The 16,821-nt window shown below is 42.7% G+C and overlaps 1 protein-coding gene across 5 annotated transcripts in view; it reads right to left on the reverse strand.

Annotated features, from left to right (window-relative positions):
* The window catches only part of LOC129514597 (ly6/PLAUR domain-containing protein 6), a 121,241-nt gene that overhangs the window by 40,571 nt on the left and 63,849 nt on the right, over window positions 1-16,821 (reverse strand). Inside the window, exon 2 of one of the 5 annotated variants that reach the window (XM_055333323.1) lies at window positions 10,502-10,624. The exons of the other annotated variants lie outside the window; for them this stretch is intronic. The gene's annotated coding sequence lies outside the window, so the exon portion shown is untranslated. The remainder of the gene's footprint in view (window positions 1-10,501; window positions 10,625-16,821) is intronic. 5 annotated transcript variants of the gene reach the window in all.

Consider the following 16,821-nt stretch of genomic DNA (forward strand, 5'->3'; position numbering starts at 1 on the left):
AAACAAGTAGGCCAATGTCCGTGCTGGGGAGAGAACGGCTTTTGCAGCCCGCAGATTTGAGCTTGAACTCTTGCTCTCCCACGAAGAGCCGCGTGAACTGGAGCCCTGAAGTCCTTGGGGTTCAGTCTCCTTTGCACGGACACCCGGGATGCCTTGAATGCATTGGGACCCCCACCCTGCCATTTCCACTGTGAGCGACTATGCCTGGGAAGCTAAGTCTTGATCAAGAAGTGACCCCTTCCGTCCCTTTAGAAGTGGCAAACTTCCCATCTTCACTGACTTTCTAGTCGCTCGCTCTGATGTTATTCATAGAAGGAAGGCTGGGCTGAGAATAAAGCAAAGAGAAAAGAACGGTCGTTGGGAATAACAGGAAAGGTAGTAACACGTCCAACCTGATTTCACTCTGTAAAGTTAGAATAACATGATCCCAATATCAAAACCATATAATCTAGCAGTTGCACTGAATCCTGCCAAGTCTTTTTCATAAAGACTATGAAACAAAAACAAAAACAGAAACGTGTATATATCATAGAAAATAATCCTACAAGAGACAAAGGAACTGAATCACAGATCTTAAAAGGATCAGGATTTGGCACAGGACGTCTGGTTGCTCCAATTCCTGTTTTCATGCTTACGAGGATCTGAAGTTTCCGGCCAGCCCGTGTGCGCACACTTGGAGAGTCAGTAGTGTCAATACATGCAACGGTGACTCTACGTACACAGCAAAAGTCAGGATCTAAATCCACACTGTCGGTTGGATCGTTCCGCAATGATGGAACCTTCTACATTGGCGCTGTCCAATCTGGGTGCCACTATCCACGTGTGGCTATTGAGAAATGGACGTGTGTGACTGAAGAACTGAATTTAATTTTAACTGTAATTTAAACTAAATAGACATTAGAATATCGGCTACAGCGCTGGACAGTGGAGTTCTATATTAATGATAAGTAAATGGAAAACAAAGTTGTGCCCTGAGGACCACTGAGGGCTAGGGGGAAGTGGCATGGCTGTTACCTAGCTAAATACCAACGGCATCAGTGTTAATTAACTCAAGTCAGAAAACATCATGCAACTCTTGGCCTGCTCATCAGTGCTGGGGTGAAAGGGGATAAAAAGGACATGAACTAGACTGAGGCATCATTTTTCTGAAGTTCCACCAAGAACCACTCTATCCCTACCTTTATTTATTTTTTGTTGATGCCTGAAAATGTTAGCTTCTTATATTGACCAGAAACATCTTACCTGCTTTACATCTGATCCTGTCAATTATCTTACGGGGACAGTATTGTTCTTTAATCCCTATTTGTATAGGTGAGTGGACTAAGGAAGGGAAGGGATAAGTCGATTGCTCCAAGGTCACCTGGGTAGAGTGTGGGAATGGACATCTGAATGCAGTCCTCAGGCTTCGCACACCACGCTTCAAGGAGCCATCGGTGATTTAGAAGTTACAGCGAAGAGAAGAACTGCCTTTGAGAGGAGGCTGGCTTGTCCAGTGTATCCTAGACGCCCTAAGACTGTGACACGTTTGGGGAAAAGTGGTCATTTTTAGCTTTGAGAATGTGAAGGAAGCATGCTACCACCGGAAGCTGAAGGAAGAGGGTGAAGGAGACAGAGGCAAACAGAGGAGCCGGGTGGTTCGGAAGACTCACTCTGCCAACCGTCCCCCACCCCCCAGGCCTTCTCTGGATCTACAGATTTATTTCCAAGTCATTAAAACCAACGGCAAGACTGCAGATAGAGATGTAAAAAAAACAGTGCAAGTCTTGAAAGAATCAGAGGAAAGAAGTGTTTCTGCTATAGGCTGAGAGTCTCTAACTCAGTTTGCTTGAACTATAAAACCTTAACCTTGCAGATCAAAAGGTAGGTGACCGTAATGAGCTAACTCCTGCTTTCAATTCTCCATTATTACTCACTCCAGAGGATTCCAGATTTCCGTATTCTATGTAATGCTGTCAGTAGCATTCTTGCAACTACAGCACATGGTCTAGTCTCCATTATTTTCTTAGAATAAACTCAGACATGGGGAAAAAGGAAAATGAAAAGAAAATGCAATCTGCCCTGTCTTCCACCGGGCAGCCCAGGATGAACGCTGGGGGGGGGGGGGTGTCGGGGGGCGGTTCCCTTCCTGGGATTGTGTCATCAAGCTATGATGTAAGCATTTCCCAAGATCCTTTGTCTTCCTCTGCTTGTAATCAAGAACGAATCAAGCCTTCCCTCCTGCAGGACTGATTAAACCAAAAATATCAAGTCCAGGTGGAACGAGGAAACACTTGGGTTTCCCACTACAATACAACCCATCTCTTCTTACCATGAGACGTGTGAACAAGGTATCTTTTCTAATCTTAATTTACATGCAGGTTCAACATCTCCCACTAACAACACATGCTCTAAATACGGCCCCCAAAAGCATCGTCAACTCCAAATTAATTATCGGTTTATCTGGGAGAATTCATTCATTTATTAAACATTTACTCTGTCTACATTCTGGGGTTCCAGGGTAAACAAAATAGACGAAAACAATATTTGATGTTCCGGCTCAATATATTTCTGGTTTACTCCAGCTCCGTAATTTTGGAGGAAGAAATTGATTCAAGAAAAATTAATATTGAGGTTTGGTGCAAGATCCAGCTGACTAAATGGAGTTCATGGGCACTGTTGGCTCAGCAGAGATTCAGTTTCTTTTAGTGGCATAGTGCTTGGGGACCCTCCACCCCAAAATGAAAGAACAAAAACGTAACACATGAAAAATTTTTGGTTACTCACTAGATCCCAAAACCCCAGAATTCTTCTGGACATTTTTATCTTCCTGATATGCAACACCCCCCATCCCCCAGGGGTTTTTTGATCCCACTTTCTAAATGCTTTTCAAATCAGTGCCACCTTCTTCATCACGCCTATGGCCAGAACTTCAGTTCAGGGCCTTAATTTTTGTTTGGACTATTGTCATAGCTTCTAAACTGGTCTGCCCGTCTCCAGTTTCTTTTCATTCTAATACTTCTATCTTATGGTTTTCAAAACCAGAGATCTGATCCTATAGTTCTACAGTTAGAAATTTGGAATGGTTCTCACTGCTTGCAGATGTAGTGGAAATTTTTTATGTACAAACAAGGAGATTGAGCGTTCTAGTGGGAGAATGAGAAAATAGGCCCCCGGGACTCTGGATTAAGGCCATGCCATCTGCAGCAGGGAAGTATACCTCTTTGGAAAAAACAACCCTGGCGTGTTGCTGAGCCCTGCGAGTAACAGATGCTCCTGTCTGTGGTAACAAGCGACCATGCATTGGGGACTGCCCAGCACAAGCTGGGTTCTGTTAGACCTAATCACACCTACCAGAACCTCAGCCAGCATAATTACCTAGGGGCTTACGAAATGCCTGCCGCACAGGCATGGGATCCTGCACAACACAGCGTTGAGTCCAAGACCGCGCAGCTGGCCTCCCCAAACACTGGAATCGCCTTCTGAAGGCACAGCACCAGCTCAGAGGCAATACTTTGAAAGGATGGGGTGCCAGCCACAGGATGCAGCATGTGCATCAGGTTAGAGTCTCCCATCTGATGCTGTGTCCTCACTAGGAAGGACACCGAGTCCGAAGACCAAGGGGTAGAAGCAGGAGTGGTCTCTCTTACCATCACCCCCAGTGATCCATGCAGCTCTGAGCTCTGTAATACTGGAGATCCTCATCTACAAAGGGGCATAATCTTACCAAAGGACATGGCGAGGTCCTACTGAACTACATGTTTCAGCTCCCACTGGGACACCTGGGACTCTTTGTGTCCAAAGACCAAAAGAATGCCATACTGGCTGGGATAACTGGTCCTACATAGGAGGAAGAGGCAAGGCTACCTTTATACAATGTAGGCAGAGAGGAGCCCATACAAAGCCTAGGTGATCCTCAGGGGTACCTCCTGGTACTCCTTTACCCCAGTGTGACTGCGAAAACACACATGCAGCAGTCCTAGTCTGAAAAGGGGATGACCATTAAGGTTCCAGACCCCCTGGGAATGAAGATTTGAATCACACCATTAGGTAAACCATCCAGACCTACCAAGGTGATAATCAAGGATGTAAGAAACCCAGAATGGGTATCCTAGGAGGGAGAGGGGGAGTACCCATTGCAGTCCCGGAATCAACTGCAGCGAGGATGGGATATAATTTGTCCGACCAAGCCTCATCTTCTGAGTTCCCTCTCAGGAAGAGCCGCCCACAGGAACCACGGAGGTGCTCCTCCTTGAACTTGCATAGAGAAGGTCTTTGTGGCATGAAGTGCAGACTATAGGAGCCATGAGACTAAGCCTCATGATTTCTGGCTGTAGGCAGCACAGTTAACCTACAGCCCTAGCTGCACTCCAAAATCCATCACCACACTCACACTGAGGCCCCACCTCCAAAAGGCTGCTCCTAGCCAGTGACGACAGCACATAAAACTGGTTCATTTTCTGGGAATACAGGAGACTCCTCTGATAGGCGGCTTTGGCTCGAGGGTGCCCCATCTTCCTTGCTGAACTTTCTGAGAACTGCACTATAGACTAAGACCGTCCCTCCCAAGGGTAGGGGCTGTACTGCTTCTGACACTCTCCCAGCCTCCCCCAGCCCATCCCCTTTTCCCTCATAGGTGTGCAATAAATCTCTTACACATCTAATCCCATCTCAACATCTCTTTCACTGTCTTCATGATCAGCCTCTACCATCTGTCTGGGCTCATCCCCTCCTTGCTCCCAGCAAGCCCCTGCCCACTGTGTACTCCACGGGCATCAGGAATGAGCATGCTACTTTCTGCATTCAATCCTAGAAAAATCTATACTACTCTCTCCGTCTAGAATGCTCTTCCCCCCTCTGCTTTCTCTTTGGCGACTGAGGTTTGGCAGCCAGTATACACAGGACACTTTGGCCTGGCCCCGTTTTCTTCACTCTTTCTGTTTTTGCATGACCAAGCCAGAACGGGATATGCCAGACGACAGGGTGCAGATGCCTCATATCCTATACCAGGTCGTAGGGCTCCATCTAGGTATCCTATGTGGTACACATCCCGCAAACTGGCTCTCCCGCTACATAGTGACAGAGTCTAGAATGTGTCCATCTGTAAGGACCAGCCACTACTCAGCTCCAGCTAAATGGTGCCATGAGGCCTAGGGAGGCAAGATCTGATGGGTCAAAAAAAATCTGGACCCTTAGAAGTCCAGATTTTTATTGTGAGATTGCTGCATTTTAAAGGCTATAAACTAATTCAAAATTAAAACCAAACCCAACAGGAGGTCACACAAAGACTATCTACTGACTGCTCTGGTTCCCACCTGCCAGCTTCTGTCCACCACCCTAAAACACACTAATGGCTTCGACCACAACCCTTACGGAATATACCTTGTAGACAGAATGCTGGAGGCTCAGCGCACGGCGATGTCTCTAAAACCTGCAGTCCTCTCTGAAGAAACTTCATCATTACATTCTAGATTTTGTCTTCTTAGTTCATGAAGTGTTTTTTAACCCTTGCCACTGCAGACTGTATTAACCTCACCAAAGAGGCAACTAATTCATCCTTCTATTCAACAAATATTTGAGGACCTAACATGGGCCAAACCCTGTGCTATGTCCAGAGGTTCCGATTGGAATAATCAAACCCTTATAAACAGGAAAATCATAATTAAGTAGAAGAGACAGAAATGTAGAAGGTACAATGTTATGTTGCTTGAGAAGATTTTATTAATACATTTATTCTCTACTAAAGGCAAACATCTTGATTTCTCAAAGAACATTAACATCTTTTAAGCAAACAAAAAATATATATAAAATACCAAGAAGCATCTTAAACCATAACCTGGTTATTTGAAAGATTTTAATCTATGAGAAATCTTTTCATTATGCAATTGTAGAAACTAAATGAGGATTTAGAAATATAGTGAGCATTTTTAAAATATTAATAAATAGTTGGCAATAAATGCTTTAATAAAATCACTTCAAAACTGTTTCTCATTCTTACACTCTGAAATGCATTGTTCTGAAGAGTGACATAAAACAGATTAATTTGGGGGAAGAAGTCAAAAAGTACAACACAATTCTCTTACCTGAATATCTACACTATCAAGGTTCCATTGCTTATCAAGTCCTATTTCTAATCACGTAAATTTATGAAGAAACATGATTACAACAGCTACTTCTAGGGAGACTCGGTCATAGATTCTGGGATTGCTGAAGACCCGTCATACATTGTAAAGATACAATTATAGCTACTGTGGGCCCTGTCCCTAACTTAAGCACAACTGCACTCAGCTAGTCCCAAGTGGGTTCTCATTGCAGGGTAAGGTGTGGTGTGTGGATGGAGCCCAGAATTAGAGTAAACCTGGCAACTGTTCCAAATGCTTCTTCCCATCTTCCCCTCAGGTTCCCAATCACACTGCAAATCAATTGCCTGGTACCGTTCCAGTTCCAGAAAGCAGATATGTGAACTTCACTTTCCTAATAACCCTGGCGAACACTTTGAAACACACTGGGAGAATTTTAACAACTGGATTAAAAGGCCAATCAAATGGTAAACTCCCAGGGGAAACGCTTATGCCAGAGAATAGATGAACTGTTAGCTGATTTCAAGAACAAATGGAAAGTGCAAATCTGGGAGAAATGAGTGGGCAAGGAGAATAAACTAAATGGGATATGAACAACTGGGCCACAGAATCTGGTTTAGTAAATCTGTAGCACGGTGGAAAGATGAAATTCTCTTTTCTTCCTAATTCCTTTTTTTTTTTAATAAGAGTTCATTTTCCTTTATACGTGATAAAATTTGGGCAGGTTTGTTCTCTTTGTCTATTCTCCTATATAATGTGATAGAGGAGAGGGTAGGAGAAGTACCCAGTAACTTACAAACTTGACTGCAAGGAAAGGCTGTAGACAAGGATGTTGGCTTCAGGGCTACTGAGCACCAGGGGGTTCTGGAGGACCTTGCTGGACATCCCCCTAAATCATCTCAATTTGCCTTGTGTGAGGATAAGGCCAACTGTTGGATGATTCTTAATGACATGTTAACCTTTTATGAAGTCAGGGAGAAAGGAAAACGCAAGCCACATGAGAGAGCTTCTGAGAAGTGTGACATCATCAAAAACAATCAAAATACATGGGAAATTAAAAAAATACCAGAAACCTAGCAAAAAATTATCACTATGTTTGGTCTTCAACTCAGATGGCGGTACGGGGAACAGGGGCTCATGATTATGAAAGACGCACATTTCACTGCCATGTAATTCACACATAGGAATTCTCCTGGAAGTATTTATTATCTAGCTTCTGTTTCCATTCCCACCACATGAGACAGTTTGGATCCTAAGATGAAATGGAATTTTATTTACAATTTTTAGCTTAAAAAATGGAAAAAGTTGACAGTATTTTGGCTCCCAATGATCACAATGCCCACAATGCAATCCTGAGTATTTATTTCCTGTTAACTGGATAAAAGGACAGACACATCGCTGGCTTAAGAGATCTCTCTGGAATACTGTACCGTGTTTACGCGGCTCACAGACCCAGTCCCAGTGTGACTGATCATCAACATTATCTGAAAAAGTAGACTATTACAGACACAGACCCAGGAAGCCTAAGGCAGAATCAGAAAATCGGTATTAAGACAACAGCAAACACAACTTCCATGCTGATTTAAAGATTTCCAGGTTTAGAAACTTTAGATTTAGATCAAGAAAAATATGGATAAACATCATCCCTAAACAACAGTTCACAAAAATAAAATAAAAATTGACTAATAGGGATCCCTGGGTGGCGCAGCGGTTTGGCGCCTGCCTTTGGCCCAGGGCGCGATCCTGGAGACCCAGGATCGAATCCCACATCAGGCTCCCGGTACATGGAGCCTGCTTCTCCCTCTGCCTATGTCTCTGCCTCTCTCTCTCTCTCTCTCTCTCTCTCTATGACTATCATAAATAAATAATAAAAAAAAATTTTTTTAAAATTGACTAATAAATCTTTTAAAAATGTTTAGCCTTATCAGACTTAAAAGTGAATCAAAAGAATGATTTAAAACAATATAATTCATTCACCCATAAAACCAGCAAAATACTTTGATTCGATAAAGCCCTATGTTAATGCGTGTGTGGGAAAAAGACAATCTCACTTGAGAAGCAAATTAGTTTATCTTTTTTTGGAAGGTAATTAAAAAGCATCTACCAATTTTTTTAATGTATGTGTTCTTTAATCCAAAAATTCTGTTTCCAACAATGTACCCAGCAGATGTATTTCAAAAGTGTGCCAAGATAATACAGGGGAGAATGCTCGTGATAACTTAAATATCTAACAACAACAGGGAGGTTTATAAGTGAAAGTCATACCATACAAAGGAATATTGTGTAACTTAAAAAAAAAAAAAGGAAGAAGACTGGAGTGCCTGGATGGCTCTGTTGGCTAAATGTCTGTCTTTGGCTCAGGTCATGATGCTGGGGTCCTGGGATCGAGCCCCACATCGGGCTCCCTGCTCTGCAGAGTCCGCTTCTCCCTCTGCCTCTGCCCCTCCCCCTGCTTGTGCTCCCTCTCTTTGTCTCTCTCTCTCTAATAAATAAGTAAAATCTTTAAAAAAAAAAGGGGGGGGGAAGAAGATCTACATGATATATTATGGAGGGGAAAAAAGGAGATGCACATGAGAAAGTACACTATGGTCCTTTTTGTGTTTTCAAAAAAGGAAATACATAAATATATATATGGGCTCTACGCATAACCTTTATTTTCTGAAAAAAATACCTAAAAAATTCTTAATAATGCTCTTTGGGGAGAAGGCCTCACCCTGGAAGAGGGAAGGAGGTTTTTACTTTCATTTTCTATGTTTCTATGCTGTTTGCGTCTTCTCACCACGTACAAATATTCAAGGGCATGCACGGTGTTTTCTGCAAGATCTGTTTAATTCCATGCTAGCTTCCCTCACTCTCTAGTACATTTCTTAGTCAAATACTTCTGCCAATCACCATGTGAGTGAGTCAATTTATTTCAGATTATATCCCACCCACGCTGCCAACCCACTTACTAGAAAAATGGATTTGAGAAGGCCTATAATAAAAGACTCATAGTAAGGCTATTAAATAAAAGCAGCAAATAAAATTCATGGAAAGGAAGAGGAAATAAAAAGCCCCGGCAAATGTACTGACTGTGACTGAGCAGTCCGCATGGCTTCACATTTCCTAAAGAAGAAGGCCAAAGGGGAAACATGATGGTTGATGTCATTCTTATTGCCTGTTTGTCAAAGATTTTTTTTTACTTGGGGCTGAATTCTGAGAGACATGATCCAAGACACTTTGGAAACATCTTGATTTTATGGCCTTAACCATAATTTGACCCTGCATCCGAATCACCCAGAGGATTCACTAAAACACAGATTGTTGGGTTTCACTGCCAGGGTTCGTGACTGAGTAAGTGCACGGTGGGAGGATCTTCTCATTTCTAACAGGTTTCCTAGGTGATGCTGACGCTGCTCGTTCAGGACCACACTTTGGGACACAGGGATCTTTGACCAACCCTTCACTCATGAGCCCCCCGTGGTTGAGGACTTCATCAGTAGCCCTGCCCAGGATCTGGACATACTCTTCACAGAAGCATTCCAGTTAAAGACTGAAATGTAACCCAGGTTCATATGATCTAATCAGAAAACAAAGATGGAATTCAAGACAGCCAGAGATGTAAACGTATCGCACATGACTTGGCCCTTCTTGATACAAATTGCTTCTACCCCACCTGCCCCTGATACGGCTTAGACAGGAACTGATAATGCAAATTCATGCCTTGCATTAGCAATAGCCTCATGTACCCACACAGGAGACTGGTCTCCTGCCAACATCCAAAATATATTATCATTGAATTCCAAGATCAAGAATCAATGACCTTTAGACAATCTGCTCTCTCTTTCCCCCCCTATTGACATGGGGAATAGAGGATTAAGTGTACCAGGAATTAACATAGGACCTTTCTCTTGGAGAGGTAAGAGTTCAAAACACTTTTCAGGTCAACAACGTCATTTGTCTTCCAACATCCCAGGAGCAGGGTCGGGGTGAGCTGCACCTTCATTACAGCACTGGAATTCCATGTCTGAGGCCACTGTCTCTAAACCCTACTTGGTTCATGATTCTGAAAACACTTGGTGCCATAGGACATAACCGGTGCATTTAACAGCTGCACTCAGATAAAAACCACAAACACACACACACACACACACACACACACACACACACACTTGCATGTACACTGACACCAACAACCAACATGTTTTACAAGATTAAAAACATCTAAAACTACATATGCAACAGATGCACTCATAAACGTATATACATTGTACCTCAAAACGGAAAAATTTTTAAAAAGGATTTTTAAAAAACTAAAAGTGCTCTGAGATCCCTGAATTTCAGTAAGCTTAACCTGTTTTCAACAGTTCAGGTGCTTTAAGTAAACACCTACTGTGGGCCAAGTTCTGTTTCAGCAACTGGGATTATTAGAAGTTGGACACAAACCCTCCTCCAACAGTACTTACAACATCTGTCACAAAACAGATCATTCCAGATGACAGAGGTAGGTTAGGTGTGACGTTAGCTGTGTAGCCAAACGATGCCCAGAGAATGGTCACTGAACCCCTCCTGGGGGTCACCGGGGGGTCCTGGGGAAGAAGACAAAGAGCCCTGACACATGAGCAAGAGACAGCTGGAGTGAAGACAGAGGGGTGCGGTAAGGGCCTCGTGCCAGGCTGAAGGTTACGTGCCCAGATCCAGTCACTCCTTCTTTGTTACAAATACAGATTCAATTTTGTTCAGGGTGGCAGCTGGCCTGACTCGAAATACACTCCCCAGAGTTCCCTGCAGGCCTGGTGATGGGGCGGCGTGGTCCAGGCTGATGAGATGCCAATGGAAGCCACAGAAGGGCTCCAGGAGAGCCGACCCCGCCATGTGGCTTCTGCTCTTCCTTCCTTGCCCTTCGCCCTTTCTGCTGCCGGCAATATAGTGAGAAGCCCAGAGGTGCGATTGTCATGGGGGGGGGGGGGAGCATAGGAGGAGCAGAAAGAGGGAACAAAACCGGTCTCGCAGAGCCTCACATCTGTCCCAGAGGGAAGTCAGGCCCTGTTAAGTGCACCCGGGGGAGTGGACACATGAGATGCATGCAGTGTGGACGCATCGGATGCATGCAGACACCGCCCTACGCACGTCGGCAAGACTATCGCCGCATTGCTGTTTGTTTCTTTGCATATTCTGGGGAAGGTCCCAAATTAGAGCAAACACTAATACCCAAAAGCAACCTTCCTGAATCCTCCATTTTTATCAAAACCTGAAAGGAAGGATGTCCTGGCACTTTTAAAAAGTGCTGCTATAATTGAGCAGCAGCCACTATTAACGATTGTGCTAGCAGAAAGTTTAAATGGTATTTAATCAAGAGGTAACAAGCCACTATCACAATGGCCAGTAGCATTGGCAGCTTCCTCTGGGGGGAAAAATCACATGAATACATAATCCCAGGGTTTAAAAAAAATTTGTGTAGACAAGATTTTCTCCCTGTCATCCTCCAGAAAAAAGAACTATGAACTTCCTCTCCCTCCATTCCCTTCCTCTCTCTCTCTCTCTCTCTCTCTCTCTCTCTCTCTCTCTCACACACACACACACACGCACACGCACACGCACATGCACACACACCCTGCATTTGTTGCTTTCCTACGCGGTCACACAATCAGTAGTCTCAAGCACTGACAATGCTCTCCTTTTGCTACATCAACCCCAGCTGAGACCCATAATCAGCAGACAACCAGGCGGGAGTTCTTTGTTACCCCAGGAAAAATGGTAAGAGCCGGGGACCCCTGGAGGGCGGGCTGAGCAGCACTCGGAGAGGAGAGGACATGCCCCCCGCCTGCGGATCCCTGCGGAGGGCGACCCGTCCCTCCAGGTCCAGAGCACCCGGCAGCGGTCCCGGGACTCCCACCAGCCTCCCGGCCGGGCCGCAGCCACTCCAGTCCTGGCTCTTGCCGAGGGAGCTGTTCTCAAGGGACAGTCACACGGGCTGCAGGAAGGGGCTTGACCCCCGACAGCCATTCTGAGCCTGGGGAGTTCTGTGGACATAAAATTTAACTTGAAAACACAAAGCTGTTCTCCAACGATTTGCCAATGTCGCGTTTTTCTTTAAGAGGCCCTACAAGGAAAGCAACACCAAGAGCCAAAGCAGACATAACCATGTTCCCAACCACACTTATTGGGAAGATTTATCCTTTTACGATGAAGGATTCCATTCTGTCCATCTGGGAAGGGTCAGGCTGTCTGCCAAGTGTCTTAATACCTCCCTAATGATTTTGACCTTTTATTTATATACTTTGCTCTGTATTCCGAAATGTTTTTTTTCCACTTGGAACTTCCAGACCGGTTTATCCCAACAGTCTATATCCCAAAAGTTCTTGACTCTTTTGGGGACAGATATCCCTTTATCTGTCTAGTGAAAACCAATGGACCCTTTCCCAAAGCAGTATTTTTATTTTTATTTTTTTTCCAAAGCAGTATTTTTAAATGCATAAAGTGAAATACACAGGATGACAAAGCAAACCAATTATATTTAAATATCAATAGAAAAATACACAAACTTGTGATATAGCAATAATATATGCTTCTTTATTATGACATTAAGTATCAAGCTCTAGTGGTGATGCTAATAATGATCATAATTTCAAGCAGTGATGAGCATAAATGATATTTTAAGATGTCTGTAACAATTCTAATGTTATCTGAGAATATTTTAGATTTCTACTGATGACAAAGTTACAGGCACCACTAATCCTCTTGTAGTTTCATTAGTAGATAATAAAAATAAAGATGCATTTTGCCTTCCAAATTAAATGCCATATTCCCTGTAATTTGGAAACAGAAAATTTCCAGCCTACCCTAACACCACTACTAGGTTTTTTTCTAACAGCCCACTCCATTCCACATTCAATTGCATAACTACATCCATATATGATGTGTCAAAGTGATGTAGGGTTAAATATCAAAGATAAGGAAGTCATCTTCTCACCCTGATCCTCCAGCCATCCCACTGCCCCCTCTCCAGAGGCAATCACTGCTAACGATTTCTTGATATCTACAGAATGTTTCATTTACAAAGCATTTTGTTTAAATTCTAGAAAACTTTAGTTTGCAATGGAATCACTTTATATCCTTTTTAAAAAAAATTATCATCTTTCTCCTCCATCCATCCTATTTGACCAACACCACTTATCTTCTGCTTATTATTGTCTTATTATTTCCGTGGCTTACTCATTGCTACATTCACCCTCAACGTTCAAGTCAAGGCATAGAACACTTTGAACAGCTACAACTTCATGAGCCTGAGGCTTGGCCAGTGGGCCGCTCCACCTGTCTGTGCTCCACTGACGTCCCCCAAAGAACCTCCTGCACGCTCCTCCCCCAGTCTCCCAGGTAGCAAGAACATGTTCTAAAGAGAAGAAAGCAGCCTCTCTCTGAAATCTCTCACTGCCAGCACTTCTAGGACAGTCATGAGACAAAATAACGCCCCCCAACACACACACACACAGAGCCACTTTCTGCCATCCACATCCTATCCTAAAATAGAGGACAGTCTTCCAAAAGAGGAACATCAGAACCTTATAAAAGAGCAAATCTCCCTCCCTCCAAAAAAAGGCAGTTGGCATATCACAGTCATACAAATCACAAGAACATGCAGAGAGAAAGAAGTAGATGGAGGAAAGGCAAACACTCAAGAAACCATAGAAGAAAATGTCCCAATCTTGCAAAAGGACTACAGTTGGCAGGGTGAAAGAGCTTATCCAGTCTGAAGTTAAGAATGATTACTAAAGGGACGCCTGGGTGACTCAACGGTTGAGCGTCTGCCTTCAGCTCAGGGCATGATCCCACGGTCCTGGGATCAAGTTCTGCATCAGATTCCCCACAGGGAGCCTGCTTCTCCCTCTGCCTGTGTCTTTGCCTCTCATGAATAAATAAGTAAAATCTAAAAAAGAAAAGAAAAGAAAAGCTATGGTTTTTATGTGTTTATCTATAATCACTTATCTTCCTATATTCCCTCTTTAATTCTAGTTAGTGTTTCTTAATAGAGCCTCCTGGGTTTTCTAAAAATAATCATCAGCTCAAAGAGGAAATTTTACTTTTCCTTTTTAATATTTCCTCCTGTCATTTCTTGTCTCATATTTTCTAAAAACTCCAGAATTCTGTTAAAAAGCGGTAATAGCTGTCTTATTTCTGATCTTAATGAAAAACATTGAAAGCTTCTAGACAAAAAATAACAAGTTGCCTATAAAGGAAAGAGAATTAGACTGACATCAGACTTCATCTGCATGCTATTGAGAGGAAAGAATCAAACTCCCTGAATTCTATGCCCATCCGAGATATCTTTCACTTCCCATAGTAACAGGAAATATTGAAGTTAATTTAATAACCACACAAAAAAATTAATAACCACAACAATAGTACCACTGAGTTAATATTCATGGAGCACTTATTCACTGCCAGGTTCAATTCTACACATTTCACTTATTGTGATAGTTCGTCTACAAGGTGGCTCCATTAATTCCTTCCCTCCCCCTTCACTCACGCCTGTTCAGGATGGGGTCTAGTCTCCCATTTCATAGAATCTAGTAGAAGTGTCATTGTATACCAGCTCTAAGCCAAGACTTTATGAGGACTGGCACTTTTCTGCCTCCTGGGGGTTTCCATGTAGGAAAGTCCAGCTTCTTGGATAAAGAGAGAGGCTGTATGAGAAAAACAGGCACATGAGTGAAAAAAGCCATGCTGGACATCAAGCCTGGCTGAACCTTCAGACCATTCCAGCCTCTGCTGCTATTTGATTCTGGCCACACAAGAGCCCCCAAACAAGATTGGCTCAGCCAAGTCTAAGCCGCAGAACCACGAGAGGTAGTAAGTTGTTGTTTGCACTGCTGTTTTGGGGTAGTTCATTATTTAACAGTAGGTGACCGGAACACTGACACTAACGCATTTAGTGTTTACAATATTCCTACCCGGTAGCTATTATTGGTACTGCCATTCTACAGAAAAGGAAACTAAGGGCCCAGTAAGCTAAACTGTCCAAGGCTTACCCAGCTAGAAAGAAAATTCTTGGAGAATTGCAACAATTCAAAAATAAATAAATTCCTTGCTTCATCTGTAAAAAATAGGGGGAAGGACTCGAATGCAACAAAAATGCATCAGAGCAGAGACCTCAAGAGAGAGGCAAAGGGAAAGGAGAAAGAACAATGATAAGAAGTATATCTTGCAAATATATTGTGAAATCTAAGATAGTATAGATACCATAACTGAGAGCATGTTAACTGGATGTGAAAGGCTTCTGAAATAACAGACAGGCTGCAGACATAACAGTCATAGTCAAGAAGGAAAGGAAATGCAGGAGTGGAGAAGGAGCAAGGCTGAAGGCAGGAAGAAGAAAAAGAAGCAGGGGCCCTTGGGTGGCTCAGTCGGTTAAGCATCTGACACTTGATTTCAGTTCAGGTCATGACCTCAGGGTTGTGAGACTGAGCTCGGCATCAAGCTCACTCTGGGTATGGAGCCTACTTAAGATGATCTCTCTCCCTCCTCTTGTCTCTCTTCCTCTCCTTCTCCCCTGCCCCTCCCCCCCAAAAAAAAGAAAGAAAGAAAGAGAAAGGTAAAAAGAAAGAAAAAGAAGCAAATGCATCCTGAAGTTCTTGGTCTGAATTTCTACAAGATATATATCAACACAACTGACTCATGTAGAAAACTGAATCGGTCAATTATCGTAGGAGGGACTGGAAAAGTGGTTAAACTCCTACCACTAAGAAGAGAATGGAAACAGGATTTTACAGTGAGTTCCATATAACTTACAAAGAATAAAAATGTTATTTAAATTATTCAAGACTATAGAAACCTAGAGAAAGCCCCTAAATCCATTTTATAAAACTGGTTTAGCCTTTAAAGCAAAATTGATAAAAACAGTACAATACAAGAAAACCACAGAGCAATCCCACTTATAAATATTTGCTTGTTATCCCACTTATAAAAATTCTAAGTAAAATATTAGCAAGCACATCCCAAAGTAAATGAAATGGATACTGCCAGTGATCAAGTGGCATATACTCCAACAAGGCCATTTCCACACCAGCAATTCCATTAACATCATTCATGATAGCAACAGATGCATGGAAGAAAAGTGGTTGGTTACATCAATAGGTTCTAAAAAACATTTGGTAAAATTCAACAGCTAGTATTAATAAGACTCAAAGTAAAATATAAATAGAGAGAAACTCCTTGAATATGAAAATAACTATTTATTGAAAATCAACTGCAAACACCATTCTAAACAATGTCAGGAATAAAATGGGATACCTGCTATTATCATTACAATTCAACAGCGCACAGAAAAAAAGAAAATAGTATAAATAGAGTAGGGGGGAGATAAAATTTTCCTTTTTTGTCAATGATGTTTATATACCCAGAAATTCCAACCAATGAATTTCTGGTTCAAAAATGAAAACTACTAGAATCAAGGAAGGAGTTTGATCAGACAGCTAGAAGTTTAGAGCTTTTCTCCACATTTGCAAGGAAAATATAATAGCATTATAATAGCATCAAAAAGGCAAAAAAAGGGCAGCCTGGGTGGCTTAGCGGTTTAGCGCTGCCTTCAGCCCAGGGCATGATCCTGGAGTCCCGGGATCAAGTCCCACTTTGGGCTTCCTGCATGGAGCCTGCTTCTCCCTCTGCCTGTGCCTCTGCGTTTCTTTCTCTCTCTGTGTCTCTCGTGAATAATTTTTTTAAAAAGGCAAAAAAAGATTAGAAATATGTATATAAATTAAAAATTCATATATTCATTTAATGCAATGTC

The sequence above is a fragment of the Nyctereutes procyonoides genome, unplaced genomic scaffold (genome assembly GCF_905146905.1).
Source record: "Nyctereutes procyonoides isolate TBG_1078 unplaced genomic scaffold, NYPRO_anot_genome, whole genome shotgun sequence".
NCBI classification, from domain to species: Eukaryota; Metazoa; Chordata; class Mammalia; order Carnivora; family Canidae; genus Nyctereutes; species Nyctereutes procyonoides.